The 13,954-nt window shown below is 40.5% G+C and overlaps 1 protein-coding gene across 3 annotated transcripts in view; it reads left to right on the plus strand.

Moving 5' to 3' along the window:
- LOC112989685 (contactin-4) overlaps window positions 1–13,954 on the plus strand; it is a 355,336-nt gene that overhangs the window by 82,420 nt on the left and 258,962 nt on the right. The gene's annotated exons all lie outside the window — the stretch shown is intronic.

The raw sequence follows: 13,954 nt of genomic DNA on the forward strand, positions 1-13,954 counted from the left end.
GCATGAAAGGAGAGTTTGCAGTCTGACAGTGTCCAAGTAGCCACTTAATGAAAATAAACTACGTGAAGAGTTGAGCGTTCGTGAATACCCATTCAGTAATACTGAAGAAAATTGGGAAGGGAGAGTAGTTTAGGGAGGTGTAAACTCTTGTGTATTTTTCTGGATGCCACAGCACTTCTTGCAATTCAGCTGCTGCAGGGCGAAACGCTCTGTTACTGCCTGAAATGGCCTCTGGAAGAGTCTCTAACAGTTTCTACCTGGAATGAGACTGCATGAGAAGCCAGCTTGAGATAGTTCTGCATAAACTCGGGAATGAATCTTGAACAAGCAAACAAAAGGACAAACTGCTTGCATCCCACTTATATCATACCCGTGTAATGCACTGGGGCTTGAGGAGGAGAGTAACGTTCTTGGGTTAAGAGCAGAGAGGACATTTCTTTCTCTGCAGGTAAATTCATGCCTTTGGTGCATAGTTCGAGTCCCAAGTGCCTTCAGGTACTCACAAGAGAAGATTATCATGCAAAAAACCTCTTGTCCAGATATATACACTTGACATTTTGCTGAGTGAAATACAGTTAGTATAGTACTGACCGGAAGTTTTTCACTTTGGTTTTCATTGGGAAAATTTTCTTTCGAGTGTATCGAAGAATGGCTGAGGTTGGCAGGGACCTCTGGAGATCGTCTGGTCCAGTCTGCTGCTCGAGCAGGGGCAGCTAGAGCAGGTTACCGAGGACTGTGTCCAGGTGAGTTTTGAGCCTCTCTGTGAGGATGGAGATGCCAGAACCTCTCTGGGCAGCCTGCTCCAGTGCTCAGTCACCCTCGCAGTGACGGAAGGCTCTGTCGTCTTTATTACCCCCCATCAGGTAGTTACACACACGGGTAAGGTCTCCCTGAGCCACCTTCTTCAGGCTGAACAGTCCTGGCTCCTTTGGCCTCTCCTGGTAAGATGGGCTCCAGCCCCTTAGTCATCTTTGTAGCACCGTAGCTGGACTTGCTCCAGAAGGTCAGTGTCTCTTGTATGGGGGAGCCCAGCACTGGAAATGGGGGAAGAGAGATAAGAATAGTGTCTCCCATGCCAGTTTTTTGTCAGGGTTAATCAACAGTAGAACCATGTTAGTGTAACTTCAGCCATGCGAGTGAATGGCTGTTCTGAAACCAATGACCTTCACTTGCAAGAAGTCCTCTGGGGGAGGAGGTTGTCCCAGAACAGACTGCTTTTGTTTTTGTAGCCTCGAATGCATTGGCAGGAGACGGATTTCTTTGTGGAACCGAGACTCTGTTGGCAGGAGAGGAAAACCATTTCACGTTCAGGCTTGTTATTTATATCCTGATTATAAGGGCACTGAGAAAGATTACATGTTTCTTCCAAAGGCCTCTGGGGCGGATATGGTGATAGAATTTGCAAGGACTTGAATCATTATCCACAAGACCATCCTATACTCCTATACCGATTTCTTTGGGGAGGTGGATGTTTGTTTATTTTGATGCTCATGTGCAACTTCATTCTCTCCAGAAGTGGCTGCATCTCAATCTATCAGTCGGGCTCTGTGGGAGGAGGTTAAATGCTGTGCGTGCTGCTACTCTAGGTATCCCAAGCAGTTTTAGCGGAGAATAACTAACAAGTTGCCTTGGCGTCTGGGTGGTCACCTAGAGAGCTGGCTCTGAAATGAAGTGCTCCGGCGTAACTGCTGCGTATCGCTCTCACCTGCCAACTTCCTGCTCAAGAACAATAAATACAGGTTTTCATCCCCGTAATGAGTTTTTCTACAGCAGCCTGAAAACTCCAGGGATTCTTGTTATCAGAAGATAATCATATTCTGGCAGTGGTACTTATCATGCCCTGTAAACGTCCCAAGGATGTGATTATCTCCTGATAACTCTATAGCCTGTTACGCTTTGTTGTTTACTTACAGTGGAGAAAGCGTTTGTAGTCTCAGAGGTCGATTTTATTCATTGCGATAATGATAAAGGAATAAAGTGACCGTTTTCTTGTTGGTGTCAGGCAGCATGATTAAAGCCAAATATGTATTAGATTAGTTATTGTCAAAAAGTAAATGTATCTAAACAAAATTTTCCTTTTCAATTTCAATAGCCTTCAGTGTTCAGACAGCCTTAAAAAGGCGAAGTTGGTATGGATTCTGGAAGCAGACTTTCATATCTAAATGACCTTCCTACAGAAAATATGCATTGATTCTTTAACACCTACATATGAGACCATTGAAATTTCAGTGTTTTAACGAGATTAAAGATACTCAAACTAAAAGACTGGTTTTCAATAAAAGAGCAAGCTGTTCTGCAGTACATGGGCATATTTATAATTGCAGCAAGCAGAATGGACTGGGAATAGATGATCTCCTGCGCTGGAATTAGGCAGAGAAAGCAGCTTCCTCTCACCCGAGCAGTTGCTGGACTTGCAGAGCAAATCTTTCCTTTTTCCAGGATCCGGGGCTGCTATGTGAGAGTTGTACAGCTTGGGACTTCTGTGGGAATTGCACAGGAAAATGATTCAGACTCTTAAATTTTATAAAATACTTTATAGAAAGATTTTGAGCATAAATGTTTTATCCTGTTAAAATGGAAAGTTGGCAGATGTGGTATTGTAGAGGATCTGGAAAGCACCACTGTGTACTTGAGTAAAAAATTTAAACTTTTTTCAGATATCTTTGAAAATCAGAATTGGCATATTGGCGGGAAGGTTGTGACTGGTGTCAGTCTTGTAGTTGTATGATGAACATATGTATTAAATGTTTTGAAAATTAATGATGTAAGTATGAGCACTGCTATTTTTATAGCTTCAAAAAAATCTTTGAAAGCACATTTGTTTAGAAGTGCTTTTGTAGGCACTGTGTTTGCTGGCACACTGTTAATTACTTGGGGTCAAATTCTGCTTTTGAATGAACTGAATTTAAAGGGAATGAGAATTTGACCCAGCATCCTGATTCATTTTTTGTTGTATGTTTTGTTACCCTAGTACTTAATTTGTGTGTGAGCTAAATTGGATTAAGTGTTTCCTATCTCGCATAACTCTGTGGGAAAAGTTAGCTGAAGCCAAGAAGAGGTGGGACCCAAAGAAGCAGAGAAAATGCTTAGGCTAATTGCTGTGTGTTGGCAGAGGTACAACAGACGCTGCGGCTGTGAACGTTTTTAAGGGAGGAATTAGACATGCGTTTTGGAAGGAAAAGACCATGCAGATCACAGACAGCGTTAATGTGGCGAGATTGATCAGCGTGGGCTGCCCATCAAATAGGGCCGAATTGGAATACAACCACGTTCAGAAACAGCTTTGGCCGATGGGCGTAGGTGGGCCCCGGCGAGCAGCGCGTGCTGGCGTGCGGTGCCCCAAGGGTGGAGGTGGCGGGGCGCCGGGGGCCGGAGGTGCCCCCCTCCGGAGGGGGCTCTGCAGCGGGTAGCCCGGGGCGGCCACGGCACCTCGTACACTGACTTCCACAGCTCAGCCTCGTCCGCTTGAATTTAGCTGCGTTCAGGCCTGTTCAGAAGAATGGCATTTTTGAACTCAAATTGATCTTAAATGACAAACTGTGCCCCCGCCCCCCCCCCCCAAGCATTCCCCAAGGCGGGGAAGCGTCTTCTGCTCCACTGCTGCGGGAGCCATTTGCGTACTCGCTGCTCAGAGACCTGCAGAAGCTTTATCTGACAGATGCCACAGATTGTGTACAAAGCACTTCAAATGATATCTGTGCAAAATTAGGGTGAAATATATATCTGTGTTGGCTTTCTAGATTTTCTTTGTTGGAACAGCTTTGGATTAAAATAGTAATTTTCACTGGTAGTGATTCAATTGACAATTAGTATTGCGGATATGAAGGATGTTACAAGTAATGCAGCACAAGCTGAAAATACAGGTGAAAGGTGGATGTGGGCATAGTAAAAGACAAGAATGCAATAGTTAGCAGTGTAAAATTTTGTGAGATTTTGAAGATGTGGAAGAAGGCCCAAGTTATTTTGGAAGAAAAAATTACAAAAGTCCTGTGAAATTTCTTCAGTAATTACCAGAAGTAAGCTCTCTCAACCTCTCTCACACACTTGAGGAATATATATATATATATATATATATATATATATATATATATATATATATATATATATATATATATATATATATATATATATATATATATACACACACACACACATATATATACACATATATGTATTAGTGTCTGTGTGTGTGTATATATATTAGTTAAGACACACAAAATAACACTAGTGTTTTGATGAAATTAATTATGAATGGTTTAGAATAATGATAAACGTGCTAGGCTGGCCTGCTAATGTATTTTTTCCTCTACTGTGAAAATACTAGCAGGTAACCCCTCCCTAAAAAATGACCCGATCAAATCAGATTTGGGAAGAAAGTGATGGCTGTGTTGTTAGACACAAAACCTGCTGAGCAAGGTTGCAGATGGAGTATGAAGCTTAGAAATGATATTCCTATGTATAATTATTCTGTGCACTGTGTATCTGTATGTGGTATATGGAGTCATTGCAGTGCTGAATACCAGCAGTAAATTTAACTTGCAGTATGTATACAATATATTTGAACAATACTGAAACGAAGTAATTTCAGCTACAGTACTTATCAGCTAGAGAATTCAGTTTGAAGGAGAAAAGCGAAGCAGTAATTTCATTTTGCTCATTACTCTAAGAATAAGCTTTTTTTCATAAAAAGTATTCCATACACAATTTCAAGACTTCCTCCTAAATATCACCTTTAAGTATCTTTTTTTCTTAACTTGAGATTTGGCTTCTAGATCTATGCTAATGAAAGCTGTAAAGGTAGCCACTGTTTTTGTTGCATTATTCAGGAAATAAGATCAATCCTTCTATGCAACATTTTTTTTTGTTAACCAGACCTTTTTGTTAATGCAGCGTGCTATCTGCCAAACTGTAGACTCGTGGTATGCAGCTGGCCCTGGGAGTCTTAGTTGAAGGTCAGCCCACAAGTGGGCAATTTCATACACATAACATGCCTAGTTATCAGATAAGAAAATGTCAGCCACTTTCTCAACGGGCCTTTACACAGGGACAGGGAGTTGCTTCTTTTAGACCATGTCCTGGATAACGTTATTGTAGTTTATGGAGATGTATTTAGAGATCATGAGGTGGAAAGCAGACTTATAACGAATGGCACATAAACATAGCTGTGCGGTATTTGAAATGAAATATCAGTGCTCCTGTTCAAAGACATGGGAGTAAAACACAACTGGACAAAATCAAATGGCACAGTTTAAAGAAAAGGGATTCTTAGCTTGAAGACCCAGATGCCCTGTGAGACCCTACCAAATAGGAAGTCTTAATGACCAAAAAACCCAGAGTGAACATCCATCTGATTGGGACCTGAAAGATCGAAGTGGTAAGGCTTTGTCATGGATAAAGAAAGAATATGCCTTGGCTAATTAACCAGGGTAACTCGTGAAGACAGGCTTTTGGAGATGATGTTTTTGCTCCTGCTTCTGGAGTGTCAGTTCAAAACAATTCTTGGATATATTTTTTTTAATTCAGCTTAGAAAGTGAGATTAGACTCTACACACACACAAAACAGGGTGAAAGAGCACTATTAAATCTACCAAGGTATTCAGTTAAGAGGGGGGAAAAAATTACTTAATAGGAAGAGATATCTCCTTTTTGGCAGAAAGTAGCTCTTATTACAGGAGGTAGCACAGATCAGAAGTTAGCTGTTGCAGTGAGGGCAGAAAAAGAAGATGCTGTGCTGTCGAATGAGATGTATGCTTTTAAGCTTCAGTTCTATTATTGATTATAACATCTCTGTAGTAAATCAGGTACAAGCTTGTATTTAATTTTCAAAGACTGCAAATTCCTTTTGTACCACAACTTTTGAGTGGTATAAATCTTCTAATGAATGTTAAAAAGATATTATTTCTCAGATAGTCACCGCTCATTCATAATTGTTGAAGGAGTTCAGTTGTATTTAGAGCATATCATGTGTTGGATGAATGTGAATTTCTCGGTTGTCAACATATTTTGATATTCTTCTGATTCCCTTTCATCTCCTCTTGCTATGTAGAAAAACCAATTAGTTTTAAGTACTAATCTGTTGTAGTGAGTACCTTATCCTAGAGTTCTAGAAACCATAGTGATTTACCAAAGAGTCAGCCTGGGCTTCCAAGCTGCCCATCAGGAAGGGTTATCTAGCTACATTTGATTAAAAAAGAAAAAAAAAAGCCTTATTCTCTTTCCATCCCAGTGTTTAATTTGAGTACTTGTCTGTGCATCTTGATCGACTCTATATTAGTAATATTGAATTCATCCTTTCAGATATCAAGTGATCAAAATTATGCTACCCCTCCCCACAGTTACATAAAAACTTGTGGGGTGGAGGGGGATAATTTCATAGTGAATTTTTCCAGAATATGCGCATGTCCCACTGCTTTTAGTGCAACAGGGGAAAATGGTGATCTAGTATTTGGGTCCAGCATATTCAGTCGTAATGTACATAGAGACCGTTGCCTATTTCTGGTAGAGAGAATGCAGTTAGTTGCACATGCACAGGTTCAAAGCCTGCCCTCAGCCCCGGGAGCTCCCTAGGTGCTGTCCCTGTGCAGTTGCTGAGAGCTGTCGTATGTCTGAACGAGAAAACGGCATGTTATCTGCTAAGCTCAGTATTTAAGCTAGCTAGACGGTGGCATGCCTGAGCATCCTGAGAGAGCTATAATTACTCTTCCAATTATCACTTACCCCCAGATGACTTATGAAGTTTTACAACTGCATGAAAAATATTTTAAGTTTTCATTACTTCATCAAGTTTGCTCTCTTTGCTAGAAGAGTGGACATCACTAGGGTCTTCAGAAGCAGCTCGTGATACAAACTATGAAACTGTAGCAGTAGAGTCCTCTTTAGTTCATGCAAAGCCACAGATGTCCATCCTATCTGATTAAGTACAGTCTTTGCCCCATAGTGATTGTTCCAACTGGATTTTGTTTGTCACTAAAGTATATTTTAAAAGCATCTGATAATGTGATAGAGCCTTTTTTTTAATGAATCCCACTTAATAAGGTGAATTGGTTTGGGCTAGACATGATTAAGCCTGTGATCAAGAGCTTGACTAAGAATTTTGTAGTCTGTTGATTAAGAATGTTGCATGGTGATTAATGCACGACTCCTGTCTGTTATGTGTCTGGAGAATCAAAACTGCTGAGAGCTGTTCTAGAAAACACGGGCATTGCCAGCTTATTTAAAGGCATCTAGCTATAGTCAGGTTACCTGATTCATTTATAGACTGCAACAAGAAAACTGCCTTCCATCTGTAGCGCATCTCTGTGCATTATTTATCATAGGGACCAGAAATCACATGAGGAGAATGAGGCTCAAGTGTCCAGGCTTCAATTAAATACTCTTGAGTGAATACTGTGATGTAACATTTCTGAGGTCTCTTCTTTCCTTGATTTCTAGGCCTGAAAGATCAAAAGTTTTGGGATCACAATGCATTTCTTGTCATTTCCATCTTGCACTTGTTGGATGTAGATCTGAAGCATAATTAAACTTTAGTCAGTTCAGATTCCTCAGTTCATTTTGGAAAGGTGGGCTATCACTCAGCATGCGTGCATATCCATAGCTCTTTGATTTCAGGGCATTCAGATAAGACATTTTTCATCACTTGTTTTTTCTCTTTTTGTGAAAATCGTCATCTCACTGCTCTTAATGTATTTGTGTTGCCTAAGTCAGTGGATAATGCTGAGACCTGCAGTAGTGCTGAATAAACAGAATTCAAGTGGCTGTTTGCCTAAAAGAGTACAGATTTAAGATAATACAATGTAAGAATTATCTGGAAAATCAAATTTCTATTGCAGGGAAAGTTCTGGCACTCAAATCTTGCTTTTGTGCTAAAAGAAACCAAACCTAAAATTACTCTTACATGAGAGTCTTCAAGCTAATGCAGAACTATCAGATTTTTTTCATTTAGATAATGAAGCTTTGTATTGAAATTGTATTGAAGAGGAATCAAAGCAATGTTTGTTTTATGAAAATGAAATTTTGACATAATTGAAACAAAGTACAAACATTTAATTTTGACTTCTAATTTCATAGAAATTATGTACTTATCAAAAGTTATGTTTGGAAACATTGGAAACCCTTCTATCAAAACAAAAACAAACAGCTTTTACTCTACCACTAAGTAATTTCATTTGGCTCCAACACCAGAGTCCATATCTGATTTTCAAGTGTTTCCTTTTTTATTCAGAGACTTGTCGAGCAGTTGGCTTTGTAAAAAGAGAGGAATTAATCTGCAGAGGTCTTTTAAAGCTTCCTAAGCACTTAGGTAGACTGCTGTCTCTTAACTTGTTTTGTGTCTGAATACTGAAGTCTGCAGTTTGTTGAATTGAGTTTGGAGGAGACAACCCCAAATCTCCTGTAAAATAATGTCAAAATAATGCCACAGTATCACAAGCCTGCACGGGAATAGTAGTCCCTCCACAGACAAGACACCATATAAGCCATTGCAGTGATAGTCTCTCCAGGGAGTACTTTTGTCCTGATGAAATAGGGTAAATGAGCATGTGCCGTGCTGAAAACAAGCTTGCAAGTGAGAAAGTAAAACTGCTTTGACATGTTGAGGTTCTTTTATCTGATCTCACACAAAGAGCTGTTTTGCCTTGACTTTCTGGAGCATTTGCGTGCAGGAGAGCCTAAGAGAGACTCCAGAGCAAGGTGCAAGGAAAGTTCGGTTTAGTTGGGCCAAGTCCATTCTGGGCTGAAGGTCTTGGATAATGAATTCTCCAATAGCTTGGTCTCTATGAAGACAGAGGAGCCCAAATCTGTCACCTGTGTTTTCAGCAGGGAGCTCATAGAGCTTAACAGTGATAAGTGAAAATAAACCTGAATCCTTGTTTGCTGTGGGGCAGTGCAACTGAATTATTACTGGGCAGTGCTTTGGCAGGATGGACTTGCCGTGTTGTACATGGGCTCCAAAGATCGGCTCAGGCTTTACTGTGGTCTTTGCTGGGGAGCTCAGTGCTTCTCATGTGTAGCACTGCCTTCTTCCTGCTGTTTGTATGTTAGATGTTACAGGAATATGGTAATTGATGTGGTGTTTCGAGAATAAAAGCAATTCTTGAGACAAATTCAAAAATAGATAATAACAGAGATTCCAGGAGTTGCTCTGGGCTTGACTTCGGCTTTTGGTGACTTAGGCATCCATTACCCAACTTGCTCTTTAGTCTGAGACAAGGAAAAAATGAAAGTACTGTTGGATTCCCTACTTGTGAGATTTGTCTCTGTGGGGCCTTTGATATTGCAGGTGAAATCTCTCTCATGTTTTAAACCTGTTTCAAACTGCATGTTTTTCTCTCAATAGTAGAGACTGTATCAACCACAGAATTAAATGCGCTGTAAGAACTAGTGCCCCGTAAGGGCAGTGTTGATGGAACATACAGTCCTTGCCCTCCTTTTGGCACAGTTTTGCATAATTTAAAGATGATGAGGACCAGAAAAAGGTATAACTTCATCAGTCACAAGCTCAAATTTCTGAAGAGTTCAACACATTCCTGACTATTAGGAAACTTTAGATCATGCTGAAGGTATAGAAGTTGGGCTTTATATAGCCTAATCAACAGACTTGTATCCCCGCCCATTTTCCTTTCTCTCAGTAGAGCTGTAAATTTGTTTTCCCCTTTAGCAGATTGGTTTTTATTTCTCCTTTTTAGATATTGTAAAAGTAATTAAGATAATCTTATCAAAAAAAACATGAAACAAATTTAACTGATTAAATTTCAGACCAATTAGTCATACAGAAGCCTTTGTGTAGGCTTTGTGGATTCTGCACTGCCTGTATTTTTCATTTCCTATTTTACAACTGCATGAAGTTAGGAAATTGTTCCATGAAGATGGTAATTAACTTAGTAATAAAAATACCACCTTTCTAGCAGATAGCCCATCAACTTCAGGTCAGTGATAATTTTTGATGTGAAACATGTAAACTTACAGAAGATTGAAATGTAAGAAATGATTTGGAGGGGGATGCAAAACCTTTTCATAGTGAAAACTATAACTTCATTAAAGATGGTGGATTAGGGGAGAGGTCTAGGTGTTAGTATCCCATAGATGTGTAGTGTCATATTATATATTTTATTTTACCAAATGTCTTACTGTGTCTACGGATTACATGGCTTTCTTACCCTTCTGATAAGCCTATTACTTCACACCTTTGCTTCTAAAGATTCATTTTGGGGATGGAAATGCTTTTCTGGCAGTGTATAGACTCGTTTTTAGTTATGGTGCATTACAGTCAGCCTCTCTGATGTATTTTTCTCTTAATGCAGCATTTTTCTCATTTAACTTTGTCCATTTCCAACTTAGGTGACTGACTTGAAGCTAGTTATTTATAGCTTTCTGTAGTCAGTGGAGCAGACACCTCCAGAAGTGGTTCATCCCCTGCGTGAGCTCATGTATTTGAGGGTGAGAGGAGCTCTCCAGAAGTGTCTCTTGCCCCCTCGGGAGCATTTTGAGCCTGTGGAGCCATGTTAGCTCTCTAAAATTAGGTGAGATGGATTTTGCCTTTAGCTCTCTGGAGTTGTGTCTGGGAGAGAAAGGAGGTTTCAGGCCTTTGGAAGAGACACACACACTTCTGAGAGCAGCCAGCATGTGTGCAGGGTGAGTGTAAATATGCATTTTTATGCCATTGTGTTATGGGAATGGCTTTTTGTCCATGTCGTGATGATACCTAAACAGCTCATTTAAGAGCACAGAGCCATAGAGAATTGATCCATTCATTTAAATAGACATAGCCCCTGAGGTGAAGGGAAGGGAAGGGCCAGGGTCAGTTCAAGGTACCGGGATCTTTCCCTACTGCTCAGTTGTCTGTCATGCTGCAGGATGGGGCAGGTGCACACAGACAGTCGGCGTGGGGCTTGTGCTTACTGGCGGTGTAGGAGGAGAGGCTGCAAGAACTGCTGGGCGTTTCACTGGAAGTGGTGAAGGTTTCAGGCTGAAGAGTGCTTATGAGGAATCTGCCATAAGCTTTCAGCCAAGGGTGCAGTTGGAGGACCCTGGATTTTCTCAGCACGCTGGGATTCAGGCCATAGCGATGGGCTTCAAAGTCGGGAAGAGGCAGTTCTCACTTCAAAGCAGATTGGTTTGGCCAAGAACAGCAGATTGCAGTGCGGCATTTCAACCATTCCCTGAGGGAGGTGGCTCCTTGCAACAGCAGGTATGGAAGCGCTGCCTGTATCAGGAGAGGGGGGGAATGATAGGCTGGTGTCAGGAGATCTTAGTGTCCCTCCAGGAGCAAATCGGAAGAGCAAGAGCAGAACAGACAGGCCTGAATAAGTTACTAGTTGCCATTGGGGAGTGACTTCTAAAAACAAATCACCATTTGGAATAGGTGAGACTTTCATTCTGTATATACAATCTTATCTGCTACCAGTACAACAAGAAATGGCTATAAGGCAGATGGTTTTGGCCTTAAAGTCAATCCATTGATTCAGAGTTAAAATGAATAAATTATGTACATAACCTACAAATATGTAACTTATGTGACTGGTGTATGTAGCACAAATAATCATATGGATACTGCATGACACTTGGTGAACTTAATATTCACCTGTTCTGCAAAGGTGGATCTAGATGTTCCTGCGTCATTAGAACAGGAGGACAAAAAGCAACTAACACATGCCAATTCCATCCAGTAGAAATCTTTAGAAAAGAAAAAACATTTTCATTGTCAAAAGGGCCCTTTGGCCATAAATCGAGCCAACTTAAATTGAGGATTTGCCTTGTGAAAGTAGAACTTTGGGGCGGGGGAAGGAGAAAAAAGGCAAGCAGAACCCCAATAATTAATTTTTTTTAGTTCTAATTTGGACATGGAGCTTGACGGATACTATTGTAATTTTTTTTTATATTGCAAATTCAGAAGATGAATTGCTATTTAATGCTATCATCCACATGTAGATCTACAGAACTGAAAAGTTTCTTGATCCCAGTGTTCCAGTACCGCAGATTGTGCAGGCTGAAATGAACAGCTGTCACCAGTCTGGAACGTACCTGGGAAACAGAGGGGGGAAACGCAAGTAAAATAAAATGGGAGGAGGAGGCAGAAGATCTTTCGACACCAGGATATAAACCCTTCTCCTGTCAGCAAGCATGGGGAAGGAGGTGGGATGAAGGGTCTGCTGAGTGCTGGTGTCAGAATAGAGCTCTAGTTATTCAGAAGTCAAACTAAAACTTTTCATACAAAAAAGCAATTAAGTATTTTTCACAGATGTCATTATTTTCCACAGATGTCATTGCTCACTCTTTAACTTTCGAGTCTCCTTTGAAATAAAAGATTAGTAATGAGATGAAAGTTGACTTTAACTAAAAAGAAATTAGACCTTAAAAGAAGATGAGTAATTGCAGCTATCTTCAAATAAGATGGAAACAAGCCTTGAGGAAGTAAAAGATTATCAGTGTTTATAATAACTGAGCCCAAGGTATGTGTACAATGTATTAAAAGCCATGAAAGCCAAGGATCAGGAGAGCAGGTGGTAGGATGCAGCTACTGAATAATCCTCTTAACCTCATCAGTACTCAACCAGCGGAAAAATGAGGAAAAAACCCCCTCCATTGCTAATGGCAATGAAACAAAAGGGAGATCAAAGCCACCACAGCAGCCCTGCTCAAAGTTAACTATGTCCAGCGCTAACAACTTTGTTACAGAAACTTACTGTGTGATTCTCTGAAATCTCTTGATCGGTACAGAATAATAAATTAGTGGATTATTAAATATTTTAAGGAACAAAATATTTAGAATGTGGTTCAAACCATTTTTATCAGTACAAAATCACCAGAGACTTGACATTGGAGTATGATGTGTCATCTAGAGAACAGCTAATTCTGTTGCTACTCAACAAATTTGCTAGAGATCTTGAGAAAAGATGACTAGAGAAGAACTGATTTTAGTTTCCCATGAAGCATTATATTATCTTCACAGTGACCCATTTGGGCAGTTGGGAAAGGGCACCTGGATATGATGCACATCCCTGATTTTGCTCTTGCCCAGTACCACACAATTTGCTGTCCTGGCTAGGCTCGCCACTCTGAAGGTGGGTGGGAGATCCTCACGTTGATTCTGCATCATGCACTGCAGTTTTCAGGCTATTCAACTAAATAGATTATTTTTGATCTAATTTTAGCTGCTGTAGAAAGCTACTGTTATTTACTTTTGACCAATTTCTTTCCTCCAGGCCCATATTAACTTTTCTAAACTTTACCAAGAACAGAATTAATCTCCAAAAATATTCTGTCTGACCTCATTTGAGGGGCCTGCTCAATGATATATACTCCCATTTATTTTTTTCTCTCCCGTCAAACACTTATGACCTGTTTAAATGGGATATTTTAATCCCAGAAACTCTTCACCGAAACTTCCCTTGGGTTCCTGCTGTGAGGAGCCCTCTCTGCAAGAGGGGTTATCTGCACCTAGTTTCTGGAGGAAGGAGCTTTTCTATTTGAAGCGCTGACTGGTTTGGCAAAAGGAGCAGTGCTTCAAAGGAAACTATTCAATTTATGTTCGGAGCCTAGTATTATTCCCCCTCCCTGACACCCCCCCCCCCCCCCCCCGGCGACGAATATCCGTCCCTCTCTGAAGTGGATGCAATTCCAAGTTGTGAAAAGCTTGGAATAGCAGGCTCCTAATTCACTTTCTCTACTTATAAAGTTCACCTTTTGATAAAAGGTAATGGGTTGCATGGAAAGCACCTGAAGAGCAAAAGAAAGCATTTTCATACCACTTCTCTCCTGCCCCAAGTTTCTGGTCTGCACAGTTGGAAGTTAGCTGCTATAAATAATAGGAAAGGAAATTGCAATTAGTGACATAATGAATAAGAGACTTGACTAGTGCTTGTTACCCAGGCAAAGCTCAAGGTAAATGACATAGTCCAAGACAAGCAGACATGTTCTCCTGAATGCAGTTCATTGTGACAAAATCAAGAGGTTTTAG

The sequence above is a fragment of the Dromaius novaehollandiae genome, chromosome 12 (genome assembly GCF_036370855.1).
Source record: "Dromaius novaehollandiae isolate bDroNov1 chromosome 12, bDroNov1.hap1, whole genome shotgun sequence".
Taxonomy (NCBI): domain Eukaryota; kingdom Metazoa; phylum Chordata; class Aves; order Casuariiformes; family Dromaiidae; genus Dromaius; species Dromaius novaehollandiae.